The sequence below is a fragment of the Bos javanicus genome, chromosome 16 (assembly GCF_032452875.1).
Source record: "Bos javanicus breed banteng chromosome 16, ARS-OSU_banteng_1.0, whole genome shotgun sequence".
Taxonomy (NCBI): domain Eukaryota; kingdom Metazoa; phylum Chordata; class Mammalia; order Artiodactyla; family Bovidae; genus Bos; species Bos javanicus.
Window position 1 is genome coordinate 64,025,950 of NC_083883.1, and position 18,656 is coordinate 64,044,605.

The 18,656-nt window shown below is 42.5% G+C and overlaps 2 pseudogenes; both read right to left on the reverse strand.

The window, feature by feature from the left end:
• Positions 1-6,491: 6,491 nt before the first annotated feature.
• LOC133227373 (regulatory solute carrier protein family 1 member 1-like) lies at positions 6,492-8,749 on the reverse strand (annotated as a pseudogene).
• Positions 8,544-12,441, reverse strand: LOC133227374 (protein DDI1 homolog 2-like; annotated as a pseudogene).
• Between the last annotated feature and the right edge of the window lie 6,215 nt (positions 12,442-18,656).

Here is an 18,656-nt window from a genome sequence, read left to right on the forward strand (position 1 = left end):
ATGCAAAGATGAGCTCAATAAAGGGCAGAAATTGTATGGATCTAACAGAAGCAGAAGATATTAAGAAGAGGTGGCGAGAATACACAGAAGAATTATACAAAAAAGATCTTAATGACCCAGATAACTGCGATGGTGTGATCACTCACCTAGAACCAGACATCCTGGAAGGTGAAGTCAAGTGGGCCTTAGGAAACATCAATACGAACAAAGCTAGTAGAGGTGATGGATTTCCAGTTGAGCTATTTCAAATCCTAAAAGACGATGCTGTGAAAGTGCTTCACTCAATATGCCAGCAGATTTGGAAAACTCAGCAATGGCCACAGAACTGGAAAAGGTCAGTTTTCATTCCAATCCCAAAGAAAGACAATGCAAAGAATGCTCAAAGTACTGTACAACTGCACTCATCTCACACGCTTGTAAAGTAATGCTCAAACTTCTCCAAGCCAGACTTCAACAGTATGTGAACAGTGAACTTCCAGATGTTCAAGCTGGATTTAGAAAAGGCAGAGGAACCAGAGATCAAATTGCCAACATCCAATGGATCATCGAAAAAGGAAGAGAGTTCCAGAAAAACATCAACTGTTGCTTTATTGACTATGCCAAAGCCTTTGACTGCATGGATCACAACAAACTGTGGAAAATTCTTAAAGAGTGGGAATACCAGACCACCTGACCTGTCTCTTGAGAAATCTGTATGCAGGTCAGGAAGCAACAGTTAGAACCGGACATGGAACAACTGACTGGTTCCAAATTGGGAAAGGAGTACGTCAAGGCTGTATATTGTCACCCTGCTTATTTAACTTATATGCAGAGTACACCATGAGAAATACTAAACTGGAATGAAGACTGCCGGGAGAAATATCAATAACCTCAGATAGGCAGACGACACCACTCTTACAATAGAAAGCGAAGAAGAACTAAAGAGCCTCTTGATGAAAGTGAAAGAGGAGAGTCAAAAAGTTGGCTTAAAATTCAACATTCAGAAAACGAAGGTCATGGCATCTGGTCCCATCACTTCATGGCAAATAGATGGGGAAACAATGGAAACAGTGATAGACTTTATTTTGGGGGCTCCAAAAATCACTGCAGATGGTGATTGCAGCCATGAAATTAAAAGATGCTTGCTCCTTGGAAGAAAAATTATGACCAACCTAGATAGCATATTAAAGAGCAGAGACATTACTTTGCCAACAAAGGTCCATCTAGTCAACATATGGTAAGTACTCTAAATATTTGCTGAGTGAATGAATCAAGGCCATTGTCTTTCTGGTTGGTGATTCCACCAGGCTTTCTCTATCTTTAGTGTTGCAAATTCTCTGCAGGAAGAAAGTTAAACTCTTGTCAATAACTCCTTCTTCTGCATTCTCATAGGAAATTAGAAAATACCTATATTATTTGGGTGGTAACTGTGTACATTATAATCATGTCTTTTATGATACACATTGTGACTCTTCCATTATAATAGTAGCTCAAAAATCAGTCAAAGTTTCCATTTGTTTAATGTTTATTTCCTTTTTAAAAGTAATATTTCACTTACTTTTTATTATTTATTCTCATGAACATGTCACATGGTAAAGACTTGTCTTTGGCCATGACCCTTAGCCCAGTGCAAGCCCATCTGCAACAGGTGTGATGGCCAAATCCTCTCTCCAGCTCTCATATTCCCTTGTGTCCTGGCCCTGGCCAGAGTTCAGGCTCACTACATGTTTGTGAAAGGAACAGTGCTGACTTTGCCTTTGAAAATGCTGGAGAGCCTTCAGTAAAGCTAAAAGGAAGAAAAGCTGAATACCTTCCTATATAACTTTGCATGGTCTGTGCTCCCTACTTATATGTAGTAGTTTATAACCTTGGTCTTCACACTAGTCACCTGTCAAAGCAAATCTTCCTTAAAGAAGCTTAAGCAGCAACAAAGATATATTGTTCAGGACAGGGATATGTAGCCATTAATTTGTAATAACTTTAAAAGGAGTATAAAATATTGAATCACTATACTGTAACCTGAAACTAATATAATATTGTGAATCCACTATGTTTCAATTAAAATCATAAGTAAAATAAGGGAAATAAGATTGCCCCCTGAAAATAAAAAAGAAAAGACGCTTACGCAAGAGGCCAGCCCAAGACTTGACTTTGATGGAAGCTGTATGTCTGAGTGAGGCTGACCATGTCCTTGGTCTTGGCCATCCCATCTTGTGACTCAGAAATAAGCTGAACTCCTCTGATGTCACAAGCTTTGAGAAGTTCTGCTAAACTGATTGACAAATCTTTTCCAGGACAGCCCGAGACACCCTGACACTGCTTAATTGGCACACTGACAATAATGATCAAATTAAACAGCTTTCCTTGAGTTTCACCATCACCAAAGGCAGAGGCAAACTTGAAAACATGGGCCTTGAGAAAAATATGCTTGGAAAATACTTTGGCTTCTTAACCTGGGCTTCCCTGGTGGCTCAGATGGTAAAGAATCTGCCGCAATGCAGGATAGGGCATTATATTTCTAGTTTTCTAAAGGGTTTCAGACTACTGGCATAAGCAGAAGTGCCATTATATTGCAACCACTAAGAAATAAACAGAAAGCTACAACACACGGGGCCAGCATGCTCTAAACTGATGTTCTGTGGAAATTCCCTAGGGGCCCAGGGTTGCATAAAACTCAACAGGAAAAGACCATCAACCCCATCTAAACCCTGTGTACTCAATATAGAATTCTGTAATGTTTGAGCTTTCCAACTGTGGCTTTCAGAATTAATCTACCATTCAGCTTCACAGAAAGCAGTTTCTATCTGGGCAGCTCCTTCAGGGAGCACTGGAGGTCAAAGCATTGTATGAGCTTTGGGGCCAGTTGGCCGGAACACCAGGTAACATTTTCCCAGTCAATCGAGGTCAAAGCTTCAGGTGCCTGTTTGTGCTGATAAAATACATATTTTTGTGCGTATTATGTATTTATGACCATACTATGTATGATGGGATGGATACAGAGAGAATCCTTGTCCCAGAGGCAAACGGAAATGATGCTGCCTTCCAGTGGCAGAGAGTGGAAAACTGAGAGAAATCCAGCCATTTTGAATAGGCTGGAGTAACTGGAGAGGATCTTAGACTCCAGATAAATATACAATCTCTACTCCTCCCTGCCTTTTAAGAATCTGACTCTATACAATGCAAGAGATCCCTTTCTAAAAGTCTATGCAACCTTTCTTGGTAGCCCATACAAATCCACCAACCAGCATATTTTGTACTACTTTCTTTGTGCTTCAACATGTGTGTGGAATCAGAGTGGACACCATGGAAATTAAATTAGGCAGGACTGTGGGCTATAGTTCATGGGGTCGCAGAGTCAGACATGACTGAGCAACTAACACTTTCACTTTTTTTGCCCTCAGATAATGTATGTATCATTCAGTAGGATGGAACGGCTTGTACCCTAGAGCAATTAGGGATAATTGCTCAAAGAATAAGCAAATTTTTATCTCTGTGGCTCAGTTTATATGGCAACAGCCTGATATTCCTTTTGCCGCTCTGTCTACTGTCAAAGATTTCCCACTCATATTCCATCTAGTTACATTTCATGCCACCTCTCTTATATTTTACATCCCAGTCACTCTTGGAGCTGTCTTAAGGGTGACTAGTCCCCTTAGGGAGCTAAGCTGTAAGGCTTTCTAACACATCACTATAAATCAAGCCAAGTATAGAGAATAGAATTGTCCGAAGTCCTCAAGGAGTGGACATTATGTGAGACCCTATGATAAACTGCTAAGAAGAGGGAGTAATATCCCCCCCTACACACACACACACACACACACACACACACAGGGAGCTGTGTAAGTAACAGTAGATTTCTAAATTTCTGCACAATTTTGTTGAACTGAGTCAGGGGCCAAGAAATAGACTTGCTTGGGACAATTGAGATGAGGAATTGCATGTTGCCATCAGAGAGCCCTCCTAGTTTCCTCTGAAGAAAGTTGAAGGAAAGCAGTTACAAATGAGCTGAAACCTAAATGCCCATTTACAGATGAATGAATAAAGAAGATGTGGTATATATACACAGTGGAATATTACTCAGCCATTAAAAAGAATGAACTGATGCCATCTGTAGCAACATGGATGAACCTGGAGATTATCATACTAAGTGAGGTAAGAAAGACAAAGAAAGACAAATAGCATATGACATAGCTTATTTGAGGAATCTAAAAAAATGATACAAATGAACTTATTTATAAAACAGAAACACTCGCAGACTTAGAAAACGAATTTATGATTACCAGGGGAGAAGGGTGAGAGAGAGGGATAGTTTGGGAGTTTGGAATTGACATGTACACACTGCTGTATTTAAAATAGATAACCAACAAAGACCTGTTGTAAAAAAAAAATTTTTTTTTTTTTTAATTTAGGGAACTTCCCTGGTGGTCCAGTGGTTAAGAATCTGTCTCCCAGTGCAGGGGTGGTGGGTTTGATCCTTGGTACGGGAACTAAGGTCCCATATGCCACAGGACAACTAAGCATAGGCATCGCAACTACTGAGCCTGCACACTCGAGAGCCTGAGCTCCAAAACTAAAGGAGCCTGTGTACTGCAAAGAAGACCTAGCGCAGCCAAAAAAAAGAAATTTTAAAAAACTTTTTTGAAAAAGTGAGCTAAGAGGGGCTGTGTATGGCTGCAAAACTATCTGAAGTTCTCTGGATTTCCCATGCCATCTCACAACTCTGTGATTTTAACAGTTTTGCTTGAAACCACCCCATTGATAGTCTAGACCAAGTTAATCTCAAAACTCAACAAAAGCTATTACCTCCTCCAGAAAATCTTCCATGACTCCATACTACATACTCTGGTCTTCCCTGTACATACCAGCCTGGTCGTACAGATGTCCAACCTTGGTGCTTCCACAGTTGCCTGTGCACATCTTTCTCACAGCAGTGTTATAATAAGCTGTTGATGCATCTGACTCCTTCACTAGGCTGGAAGCTCCTTGATAGGTATGAGTTGTGTCACATTTTTCTATATACACACAGCATCTCTCCAACTCCTGGTTATTTCTGGTTATTAGAGCTCCTGGTTACTTCTGGTTATTAGAGCTCTTTATTGACTAGGAAAAAAAGAGATCACTAAGAATGCCTGAGTAGTTGGATTCACAGATGAACACTTGGATTGGATTCTGGCCAACAGGTAAGTGGGATTTGAAGTCAGGGGATGTCCTTCCTGCCAGTAGAGTGATCCTGAGCATGAATATGTGAAACAAACAATAAAGAATACAAGCCCAGGTGTGAGAAGCAAATGTTTCCCCATATATCTAATGAAGATCTAACAAAGTCCATATCCTTTTGTTCAGTCCTTTCCAGAATATCAGAGAAATAAAAATATGGTGCATGCATGCTAAGACACTCCAACTGTGTCCGATTCTTTGTGACCCTATGGAACATGGCCCACCACACTCCTCTGTCCATGGGATTCTCCAAGCAAGGTTACTGGAGTGGGTTGTTGTGCCCTCCTCCAGGGAATCGTCCCGACCCAGGAATGGAACCTGCATCTCTTACACCTGCGTTGGCAGGTGGGTTATTTACTACTAGCGCCACTAAAAATATGGTATAAATGTGCAACTGGAATTGTGAGCAGACAGAAGCCTTGGTTGCCATTCTGGCCATGAAATCAAGTCTTCTCAGGAGCTGTATGAATTCAGAGGACAAGATCCTTCTCAGCACATCCCCTTCCCATGACTTCCCCCCACCCCCAATAAAGTCCCTAAACAGAGAGATCTTTTTCAGGTAGGTATCACAACTCAAAGTCAAAACAGTTAGAGGCTGACCAGAATAGCGGGTCCTTGACCTCTCTGCCCTTCCCACCCATAGGCTTCAACTTCCTATTGGTGGTCCATCTGTTTCTTGAGCACTGGGTAGAAGATTATTTTTCAGACAAGATAGGGTTTATTTTATTTTTACTTTTTATGCTATATGTGTGTGTGTGTGTGTGTGTGTGTGTGTGTGTTCAGTCATGTCTGACTCTTTGCAACGCTATGGACTGTAACCTACCAGCTTCCTTGGTCCATGGAATTCTCCAGGCAAGCATACTGGAGTGGGTTGCCATTTCCTTCTCCAGAGGAATCTTCCTGAACCAGGGATCAAATTTGCATCTCTTGTGTCTCCTGCATTGGCAGCCAGATTCTCTACCACAGTGCTACCCTGCAAAGAAAAATATATAATATTTTCATCAGTTTTGCATCAGTTTTATTCCAGAATACATCATCTTAATGATAATAAAAAGCTTTTGTATGCACATAAGTGCCAATACACTTTTGAAGACCCAAATTTTAACACATAGAATAGACAAATTCATAAGACAAGAAATCAGAGTACTTGGGCCAAAAAATAAAAAAATCTGGCTCAACATTCTGCTTGCTGGTTTTACATATACTGTATAAACAGTGAGTATGGATGTGAATGTTATAGCTTTTTTAAAGGAATGAAGTAATGTCTAGCTCACTTTTCCAAGGTTATGCAGGAACTACAATACTCTCTGACAGCAAACAAGAAGTGCAAAGTCTGCATTTCCACCATTTGAGAGCAAAGCACCAAGAACTTCCTGCAAAAGATAGCCAGCACAGAGAATCTGGTCAATGTCTGCAGCAGGAAAAATTAATGGTGCAAGAAAGGAAGGACGTGATGCATGACTGGGAGGAGGTTCAAATTTCAGAAGTGGCTCTGCAGCTTCAGAACATTTTCTCTGGCCTCAGGCCTGTCTGCCACTGGATTCTGTGTGCCCTGATCTAAATCTTTAACCAATATGAACCTGGATGACGATGACTCAGTTTGCTCAGAAGCTTGATTGAGGGCATCCTCCTCACTTGCTAAAACTCTGGGTGAAATTTCTATCCCGAAGATGCAGTGTAGCTGATTAGATATTTTAGCTAAGGCTAGAGTGACAGAGGGCTTCCCTGGTGGCTCAGAGGTTAAAGTGTCTGCCTGCAATTCAGGAGACCTGGGTTCGATCCCTGGGTCAGGAAGGTCCCCTGGAAAAGGAAATGGCAACCCACTCCAGTATTCTTGCCTGGAGAATCCCGTGGAGGGAGGAGCCTGGTGGGCTACAGTCCACGGGGTCACAAAGAGTCAGACATGACTGAGCAACTTCACTTTCACTTTCAGAGTGACAGAACTGCTCTCATTTATCAATTCCCTAGACTTGGGGACACCTTCCTTATCAGTTACCAGGTCATCACCTGGACCCCTGAAGTTAATATTTTCTACATCTTCTACTCCAGCTGAAGTGTCTGTTAATTCTTCTGTCTTCACAGATATGGCCTAATGAAAGGAGACTTGTGAACACGGATCACTCTGGGTAGCTATAAGATGCTCATTTGGGGACCATCTTTCAGAAAGGTCTTTAATACCTGTGTGGCCCTCAGTTACTGTCTCTGATTGACAGATAACATCTTCAGATGCATTTTCTGAAGCTGGTTTACTACAAAAGACCAAAAATTCATTTAGTTCCTTCAAGGCTGCTGTTATAGATAGCCCTCTGTTGACTCCACAGAGGGCTAACTGCCACAGAGACTTAAAGAGACTTATATTCATTTGTTCAACATTATTTTCTGGAAGCTGTACATCCTGAATGGAAATGGACTTACTCAAAGTTTCAGAGGAAGGGTTACATTTCTACTTCCATCAAGGGACTATCTAAGGTGAGATCAGATACACCAATGTTCTTGACATTAGTATTCTGATTGCCTGCTGAATTAAGCATAGCAACTAGGGATTGTTCTACTGTATCTATTTACATAAGAGTTTCTGAATTTGAGGAGCCAAAGCATCCTGCTGCTAAAATTCTTTTCTCTTAGCCTGTCTCCTTTCACTGTAGTTTCCAAACAAACACTTCTTGTTGATTCTGTTACCTTTCTTCAAGAAGTTCGAGGTCTTCTGTGTTACAAAGATGTTCTCCATCATGTGAAGCATTTTGTTGTGTACCCCATGCTGTTCATTCCTTGGTTCTTCATGGGGCTGAAGGCTATTTACGTGACTCAGGTACTGATATTCTGGATGCCAATCGTTTTCACCTATAAGCCTCTGGAGTTCTTGCTTCCTAGTAGTTGTGACAGATAAACTAGCTTTCTGTCTTGTGTGGAGATGATGAGGCCCTGGGTGTTTCTTCAGCTTCCCAGGTGGCTCCGGGTATCGAATCTGCAGGAGATGTGGGTTCGATCTCTAGGTCTGGAAGATCAACTGAAGGAGGAAACCCCACTCTGGTATTCTAATGGGATAATCCGGTGGACAGAGGAGCATGGTCGGCTACAGTCCATGGGGTCACAAAAAGCCAAACACAACTGAGTGAGTGACCACACACATGCTGCTTTCGGCAGATTTCTCTAGGTCATCTGCACCAACGGCTTCTTTTGAGTGAATTCTGAAAAGGAATAGCTGTACTCTGGTTTGCTGGAGCATTGTCTGATGAAGAAGCACAATCAGTAAGGTCCTGTAGAGGAAGATGTTCTTTCATTTCTGAGGGTTATCTGGAATTCAGCTGAGGCCTTCAATGTCTTCACAACTTTAGGTTCAATGCTGTCTGGGTCACTGGGCTTGATGGGGGGGCGCAGACTAAGGCAGAGACAGAATCAGTAAGACTTAAGAATTACCAGTCACAAGTCTCTGTCGGGGAGGATGGGCTTGATGGTTAAATGCATTGATATTCCCAGTAAGTTCCTTTACTGCTTTTTTCCTCTGGTCTGGGGCCCACTCCAGCTGCAGTTCACACATACTATATTTATGCATTATGGATTCTGACACTCTGCATCTTCTATGGATTTCTGAAGGGCTTCTGCTAATTCTTGGTCTGCAATCTCCTCTGGCCTCTTACCTGGCCCCATATGCCAACGGGGTACACTCTGGTAACTCTCCCTCAGGAAGGAAGATGGTCTGTGAGCCTGTAGTCCTCATCATGAGTACATTTTTCTTGAGGTCAATGGAACATCAATGCCATTTCAACATATCCAGTCCTGGAAGCATGTCTACAGGCTCTTCCTAAAGTATAGAGAAGGAACAAGCCAGGAAATCTGCTTCCTTTTGAACCTGAACTAGATGTACCGTTCCAATAATCTTCTGGGAGCCCATTCCTTTGGCCATCCCTGCCCACCAATAGTCCACCAGCCTCATTATATTACAGCTTTCTGCAGGAGCTTGGTCCGTCATAATCATCTGGGCACCTGAGTCAACCAACAATTTCACAGGATGTCCATTCACTTCGCAGTTAATACAAAGCATCATTACTCAGCCCAAACTTTCCAGAGCCTCTTCCATAGTTATTGCCATGTTTTCTTCAATGTGCTATTACCTTGTATCTTCTATTTCTGCCTGAGTTTCAAAATTATAAGGGTCCACAGAAAAGAGACAAATCCTTTCTTGCTCTCTCCTTGTGGCTCCATTAGGACCCTAGAAAATTTCTCAAGATCTTCTCTGAGCAGAGCATCTGCCAGGGGTGGATTGTGTTGCTTCAGCAAAGACAGCTCAGAGGGGATTGGCAAGCAATAGGTCTCAGAGCAAGGCTGGATTGCCCAAGCCCTGAAGCTATTTCTCCAAGAGATTAGTGGGACTGCTGGGCTCCTTGTAGCTGGCGCTATGGGAATTTTGGGTTTTGGGTTTTAATTTTTTTTCCTTGAAGGTTGATTTTATTTTAAGAGGTGAGTCTTTCATCCATGTAAGTAAAATAGGCTATAAAAAACAAGTACCTCAAAATAAAATGGCTCTTAGCATACCTCCCCATACCCACCTCTCTCTTCACACCTCTCACTCTAGGAAGTATTGTTGACTGAAAGTATCCAGTTGTATTCTTTTGAAGAAAGCGTATTGACAGACGATGGAGTCTGTTGGGTAAGTTCGGGAACTGCACCGGAGGTCCAGGGTCTGCTTTCTTCTTCTGCCATGAAATCCCAGCGCCGCCATCTTGTAAGCCTTAAGCAGCCCATGACCTGTGGTGGTCTGTGAGGTCTTTAGCGGAGACGGTCTGTCTCTCAGCTGCAAGGACGTCGGATTCCGCCCGCACAGCGCGGGAGGTGTGCAGCTGCAAGTCGGCGTCGACCTGGAGGGAAAATGTCACCTCGAGGAAGACCCTCTGCACACAGTACACGGTGAGCAGCCTGGCCCTGGTGGATCCGGCTCTGTTGGGCGCTGTCTCGGCTGGGCGTCGGGACGTCAGGGCGGCGGCGGGGCCAGGCCGGTGCTGCAGGCAGCGGCCCAGGCGCCCGCTCGCCCGATAGTTGCTCCCCTCCCTTACGGTCGCTCCGTGACTCCCTGAGGTAGCTCGGTGACTCCCTTGGCAAGCGGGGCCGCCACCACCCGCCTGTGAAGCCGAGATTATCCTGGAACAACAACCTTTAGACCATAATCTCTCATGCCAATGTCATAGTTATCATTTCAGTCTTTCCCCTAAGAAAGGGTGCTCCCCTCCTTTATCTTCCAACTCTCTCTCCTCTCTTATACATTTAAGCAACCTTAAAAAAAAAGTCTTTATTGAATTTGCGACAGTATTGCTTCTGCTGCATGTGGGATCTTAGCTACTGGACCAGAGATTCAACACACACCTCTTGCCTTGGAAAGGGCTGCCAGTCTAAACCAGCGGACCGCCATGAAAGTCTCTATAACCATACTCTTATAAACGGTTTCACCTGCTTCTTCATTGCGGAGCCCCTGAAGATGCATTTAGAGAGCCGATCCTAATCTCTACACAAATCTTAATAATAAAAAACAATGTCAATTAAATGGATCATAGGCCTAAATGTAAAAGTTAATACTATAAAAACTTCTATAATACTATACAACTTCTAGAAGAAAGCATAGAGAAATTTTGTGACCAAAATTAGGTAAGGCCAAGATTTCTTAGATTTAGCACACAAAAAATTAGCCATGAAAGGGGAATTCTCTGGCAGTTCAGAGGTTAGGGCTTAGCACACTCACTGCTGAGTTTTCCTGGTTCTATCCCTGGTGGGGAACTAAGATCTCACAAGCTGTGAGACCAAAAACTAAATAAACAAACAAAACTTTAAATAAAAATTAAAAATTCAACTGAAAAAAAATTAAAGGAAAAATTGATAAATTGCATGTCATAAAAATTAAACATTTTAATTTCATCAAAATTAATCATTTGCTCTTGCACAAAAATGTCAACTGCATTGATTAATTCATTTTAAATAATTATTAAATGTCTGATGTGCCAACACCCTTTTAGGTGTTGAATTATGGCAAAGAGCTGGATTCCCTCTATTACACTGGACTTGCAGAAAAATGAAAATCTTTAAAAGGTTTTCAACAAACGAAAAATACGAAGCAAAGAAAAGTTTATTAACACAAGCATCCCTGCTATATGTTTTTAAGTTTTTTAAGTACATGGACAGGATGCAATACCAGGAAATAATGGGAAAATACTGAGAAACAAGTATATGTATTATCATTTGGTATTTGTTGAATCTTGTATCATTTGAGCAAGAATCCTAGGGATGTGGGTGCAGGATAAAGAACATTAGAGCTTTGGAGGATGCTCTGAGGCCACATTTCACTCCAGATTGTGTATTGTGCTGTGGGACTTGAGAATTAGGTAACCACGGGTTAGATGATTAGTTCCTGCCGTGAGCTGTGGGGTCTTAGATTGTGATGAAAATGCCTAGCTTGTAGAGTTGTTGTAAGGATTAATGAGGTAATAAATGCGCAGTGCATAACTATACCTCAGTAAAAGGAAACTCACTGGTTGATGACAGTGATGATCATAATAAAATCCAATCAGTTTCCAAAAGTTGACCAGACTGAAAAAGTCACCTGTTAATTTTGAGAAATATGCCTGCTCCCCTAGGGTTTACGGGAGGATTGGGGCACTTCCTTTCCTCTCCCCATCCTGTGTGCATGACAGGTATCACTAACCAACCCACCACAGCACTCTTCAATTAGCCTAGATCAGGCTTTAAAGTCCTCTCCAGGCAGACAGTTCTCCAGTTAGCACTGGAGATAAATGTATCTGCCATTCCTAACTGAAGGGTTCAGTAGACAACTGAAGAATGACTATAAATTTATTTTTCTTACAAAGGCCCAAGGTAAGCCTAACAAGGGATGACTAGGGGTTCTAGAAGGTGCTTGGCCACAATATACTACAAGTTTATATCCTAAATAATCAGTCACTGGTTGACTTTTTATTTAGTTAAACTGTGTTCTGTTCGTTCTAAATTCAAAAATAAGTGATTGATCATTTACCCAACTTGGGATTTCTTGAAAGTAGGTCTTTGACTTTTCAAGCCTAGAGCCACATACCTGCCATCTCATTTTATAATTAGAGGGGTTGTTCTAGGTTAGGAGGCCCTTGAGCTCCATCTGACAGGAAATAGCTCCATGAGGCAGAAAGAAAACCTGTCAGGTCAATGTTCTGGTAATCTGACTCAGCTAAGGCAATGGTGCTCAAAAGGGCAGAAGCTCCCTTACGGCATGGTTCTCAGCCTTGGCTACTGCATAGAATCAACTGAACAGTTTTTAAAACCCCGAATGACCAGGAATCGGTCCTGACCAACTATTAACATATCAGAAGCTCTGCAGATGCTGCCCAAATGTCAGTATTAAGTTAAAGCTCTGTGTAATTCTGTATGCAGCCAGGGTTAAGAATTATTGTTCTAAGGTGTTTTGGAAATTTACAAGATGTCTCTATTGTCCCAATAATTGGGACAGAGATTATTACTGGCATTTTTCTTAGCAGAGATATGGATGAGATGTTGTAATGTCTTATAATGCCTAGGACAATTCCTTCCCAATAAAAAAATTGCCCCACCTTTTGAATGTCCTACTGGATATCAATATGGTTGAAAAAATGATATGACCTGGAACTTAACTGTACCTTACAAATAAACACAAAGTATTATTTGCATGTTTTTAATTCACACACACAGAATTTTCCTGGAATGTAATCAGCATTTAAATCAAGGTAAAATTTTGCTTTATTTAGAAATTTACTAGGAGTTGCTTACCTTGTCAGACAATCACATCACCAATATCAGCGCTACTTGTGGTATTTGAGTTGTCAGCATTTGTAGCTGTGGTTTCCATGGTGATGCTATATATAGGTGGCAGTATCTGATGATCTCTTTGTGCTTGAATGTTTAGATATTGCAATGTATACTACTTTCAAGGAAGACCAAGTTTTTTTTTTTTTTTTTAATGGCTAAAAACAGTTAACATGTTTTATCACAGTGTCAGTGCTTTGGGATGTCAGAGATTTTGCACCTGGATATATGCTAGTATGACTGGACACTCAGGGTCTTTCAAAGTGGAGCCAGGCAACACCTTTTTCCGTTTGTTTGTTGTTTGTTTTTTCAACTGTCTTTTGCCTTACTATCCCCCTTCTATCTCATTCTGGCCTCCATGTAAACTTGTGAGAGCTATGGCTTCTCTTTAGGAAAACCTTAACTAGGCATTCTGTGCTTTAATGAACAGAAGAACTAAAACTATTCTTTTGGGGCTCATCCATAAATCTTAAAAGCTAGACTCTTAACATTTCCTTTCCATTTTCCATCCAACCCTGACTTTGCTTACCTTGAGTACTGTATTTGCTAGTGAAGAGATTCATTTCCCTCATTCAGGGGGACACCATCTAATTTTCCTGTCAGAGTCCATCCAATCTGTGCCAAATAAACTGTCAGGTCTTGTAAGCATAATATACTAGGGTCTTTGGCCAGGAGCAATCCTCTGTGTAACTCAGTTTTTCACTGCGAGGACCTTAAGTACCATAGTAGGAGGTGGTGGGGAGGGGTTCATAGCCAGCTGTAGATTTCCAGCTGAGGAAGCACTGAAAAGGTAACATAACCCCATATTACAAAACCTCATATTTTGAATAGGATAATACACAAGCCATTCCAGATAGAGGAGAATCCATCTAAATGTTAAGGACCCTCCAGAATGAAGGTTTCACAGTGAGTATCTGACACCATCTAGTAATAGAATTTCTTCTTATTTAAGGAGAATGAGTATTTCTTGAGTACTAATTAATAGCTGGGAATAGTATTCAGGCTTTTATAGTCATTGTCTTCACTAATTCTCCCCAAAGCACTTTGAGTTAAGAACCAGCAAGTCATTTTACAGATAAGAAAACTGAAATTCAGAGAGGTTTAAGTTACTTGACTGAGTTAAGTGGCAGAATCTAGACAACCCTAGTATGTCTAGCTTCATGGTTCAGGAGATCAGCTGCCACGCTTTAGGCTCCATTGCCTTACCTAACACATTATATGTGCTGTAGTTTACACCTGCTTCCTTGTATTTGCTCTTGGCAAAGACTTCCTGTAGTCTTACTCAAAATCCTGTGTTTGACCAGAGCCCCCAGCTAACTGGACCAGTGAGTGCTGTCCCTTGGAAATAAAATGTGAGTCACAAATATGAGCCACGTTTGTTAATTTTAACTTTCCAGTAGCCACATTTTCAAAGGTAAAAATAAGTAGATGAAATTAATGTTAATATGTTTTATGTAACCCAGTACATCCAAAGTGTTATAATTTGAACATGTAATCAATGTAAAAATTATTAATGAAAAATAATTTTCACTTTTGTACTATTCCTTCAGAATATGTTGTATAATTACACTTTCAGAACCTCTCAGTTAGGACTGTACCCACATTTTAATTGATCAGTGTGGCTAGAGCTACTGAGTTGGACTTTGCCAATCTCGATGCAGAGATCTCAATCCTCATAATAATCTTAGGTGCTCTTCAGAGAACAAGAAAGAAAGAAAGAGCAAGTTTCTAGTTATTTGCTTGATTTAGTACAAGAAAAGAATAAAAGGAATAAACTCTACAGTTTCCATCTACAACTATAGTCATATTTGCCTGAGAGCAGATGAGAAGCTGAGTGATGAGTCTGCGCCATTACATGACATTCTCTTAGAGGGATGCTTAACACAGAAGATCAGGAAGTCCCAGACCCTATCCAAAGGGTATCCAAAGGGTGACCCATGAAGCCAGCTCACCGAGGGCATCCAGTTGGGTCACCATCAGCTCTCAGTCCTCACATTCGCTCTCACACCTGCCCCAGCATGAGAGGCAAGGTGCATAGCCAGCCCTCAGGAGCATGGCACAGGCTCTGTTCTTCATACATTGATTCTTATATCTGAAGAGCAGAGGGAAACCTCAAACCTCCCCTGCCCCCCAAACCTATGGAGAATCCTTTACCCTAGTGTTTCACAGACTTTTGCACACATCACAGTCACCTGGAGGGCTTGTTAAAACTCAGATTGCTGGACTTTAGCCCAAGAATTACTGATTCAGGGAGTCTGGTCTAGGGCCTGTGAATGTGCATTTGCAGTAAGTTCCCAGGTGCTGCTGCTGCTGCTGCAGGTCCAGGGACCACACTTTGAGAACCAGCACCCAATCCTAAAGAATCAATAAATAATTCAAGAGCAAGAACAAATCTAAAAGACACAGGTACCATTTTCACCCTTAATGAGATCAATACGATTTTTACATCACTGATGTGTTTGACTGTTTTTTCCCTGCCTCCCATTATTTCCTCTAGTCCAGGAAGGGATAACGTGATCATGATGAGAAGAGACAACACTGAAGGGAAGAAATTAAGGGGGGTGGGAAAGCTGGAGGGAAATAAGGAGAAGGACTGCGACAGATCACTGGGAATTCAGGGTGGTGGAGAATCACATGAAACCGGTACTCAGAAAGAAAAAGAGCAGCAACACCCCCCACCCTGGCCCATTCCCCTCAGCTAGGACAGATGTACAGATTAGAGGCAAGTTTGCCAAGTCACAAAGGCATCTCAACAAAGATGATTTTCCTCTTTGCTTTTGAAGGGGGGGACACGGTGTCTGAACTCTGTGTGACAGCAGGCAGTAGCAAATACATCAAAGAGTCTGGGACACCCTTTGGTGTGAGCTTCTTCATTTCTAACCTTTCAGGGCACCTGGATGTTAAAAGGAGGGGCAGTGAGACTTGCTGAGTTGCAAGCAGCTGGGAATTTGGAATGCATCTCTGGAGATACATGCTGAGCCTGGCTCAGAACTTCCAAGAAAACTCAGTGGGAGGGAGGAAAAACAGTGCAATGACATGACGCCTGGGAGGGCTTGCCTCGGCCTTGCTGAGTCGCCCAGAGATTGCGTTCCAGCTGTACTGCCGTGACCCAATGTTCCAGTAAACAAGGGGGGATGGACGGCACAGACCTCAGATCAGGCTACGCTGAGGCTTTTAAAATAGAGCACAGGGGGCTAGCTGGGTGTGGTCGGAGTTGAGCGGGGGTTGCCCTTGTGCATTTCCTGGATCAGGGCGGTACACCCACACCACCCACCAGACACACGTACACATCCTGACTTCCAGTGGAACTTGGACAAATATCAAATTCTCAGTGGGTCTAATCTGCAATGGTCAGAAACTAGTGAACTCCTTTAGGACGCCTCCCAGGAACCCCAAAACAGAAGTCTTCAAAGGGGCCCCTGAGTCATGCCAAGACACGCTACTGACTAATACTGTCCACTCCCTAAGCAATACTTCTGCCTTCCAGAAAGACAGACCTACTGCAGACAAGCACAGTCAGTCAGTCCATTTCCCCATTTGATTTCATGGTACAAAACAACTGACTGATGATCCTAGGATTCCTTGGGTTTTTTTCCTACCCTCCCTGCCTCCCCCCTCCCTGTCTCACGCCTATTTTCTTCACTTCATTTCACCAGTCAGTGAATGGGCTTAAGTAGAAATCAGAGGGACTTAGTAAAAATATGAGGAAGAGTACTTGGGCTTAGAGAGCAAGGTTCTGGAAGTTCCTTCTCTAAGTGTCCATCTGCCTGGGGCTTTGTAGACCTATTAGTATAGATAGGTTCCCCCTCCCATCACATAAATGTGTGAGTGATATTTTGGATTCCACATGACTGCTAGGTGACCAAATGATTTATTGTCCACACTGGGACTTCTCTGAGAATTAGAGGGGGTGGGCGCTATTGAAACTTTTGGGACAAAGCCCTTACCTGGGACATATGGTCACCTGCATGACTGGTGGGTTCATTTCTCATCCTACATGTCACCATCCCACCTCACGTCACAAATTACATTTTTATGGTGGCCAATTTGTCCTTTGCCTTTCCTGGTTTTTGACCAACTATTCCTTTATCTTCTCGGATAACAGTGATCTTGAGGTGATCATTAGATCTTGTGTTGAAGTGGGGAAAAGTCAGGTTTAAAAAATTCCCCATATGAAAAGCTGTATGACTCCTCCACTGAAGGTCTGGGTGGTGTTTCCCAGCAATCTCCAGAAGCTGGTTTTCTATTCCAGAGACTTACTTCATTCTGGATTTTAGTGCCCAGTGAGTATTGTCAGCTTTTACTCACCAAATGGTCACGCCCCAGTTTTCAGACAAGCAGAACAACATGAAAAACAGCAATGATGTCTTGACTACTCATGGCAGGAAAAAAAGCCTTTCTCATACTGTTTCCTTCAGAATGAGGATAGTAGGCCCAGCCCCCTTTCTGTTTCTCTAGTGTGTGCGGATTATTTCTAATGTTTATAGCCACTCTGTGAAGTTCTAATTATCCTCATTTTATTGACCAGGGCTGTACATTGAAGCCAGAGAAAGGAAGCCGGCAAATAGTGTATGTGCTGCTCAGTTGTGTCCGACTCTTTGTGACCCCATGGGGTCTCACCTGCCAAGCTCCTCTGCTCATGGAATTTTCCGGGCAAGAATACTGGAGTGGAGTCACATTTCCTTCTTCAGGGCATCTTCCTGACCCAGGGATCGAACCCAAGTCTCTGGGGTCTCCTGTATTGGCAGGTGAATTGTTTACCACTAGTGCCATCTGGGAAGCCCCAGTCAAGTCGTATCCAAATCCAGATTTACCTGTGCTCCACCAGGCCATCTATGTACCTGCCTTTGCAAATCTGACTTGACTTCTTTCCCAGGGACCGTGGGACCTATAGACTCTTTCGATGGCAGCCTTCATACAATGCTGAGCCCTCTCTCATAATTGGCCAGCTTAGAATAACCCCCTGATGGACACTTGCTTATTCTTCAGAGACCCATTTTTCTTTCTTTTCCATTATGTTTGGTGATGATTTCGTAGTCCTGCCAGCCCTACTTACTGCACGTCAAGACTCTGACAGCCCCAGAAAAGTACTGGGTGTGATAGCACGTGGGCTGGGGGTCTGGCAGTTTTGGCTAAAGTTCAGAGAGGTCAGAACATCTCAGACCCGGTAATAAGATTAGATTAAAAACACCACCAGTGAGATGAAAGGTGTAGTGACTTTGGGTCTAAGTCTCCTCTAGGAGCAAGACTCAGTAGCAAGCAAAGGTCTCCCAGGCCAGGCACCTGCCAGGGCAGCATTCTGTGCATGGAAGCAGGGAACACATCTGCTTAGAGCTGGGATCAAGGTGGTGGAGACTAGGATAGACTAATTACCTGAAGTTCTGAATGTCCTTCCTCATCCCAAGTGACTTACCTCTGATCATTCTGCCAGGTGTATATGTTTCTCTAGCCCTAAAAGACCATTTCTCACAATGCCTGACTTCCTTCCCTTCCCCTGCCTCTTTCAAAATATAGCATAATGTGCCCATGAGCATGGGCTTGGAAATCAGATACCCCTGGGTTTGCATCTATTGGCTGTGTGACTTTGGGCGTGTTCTAACTTTTGTTTGTAATCCTCATCCATAAAATGAGGATGATAAGTAGAACCT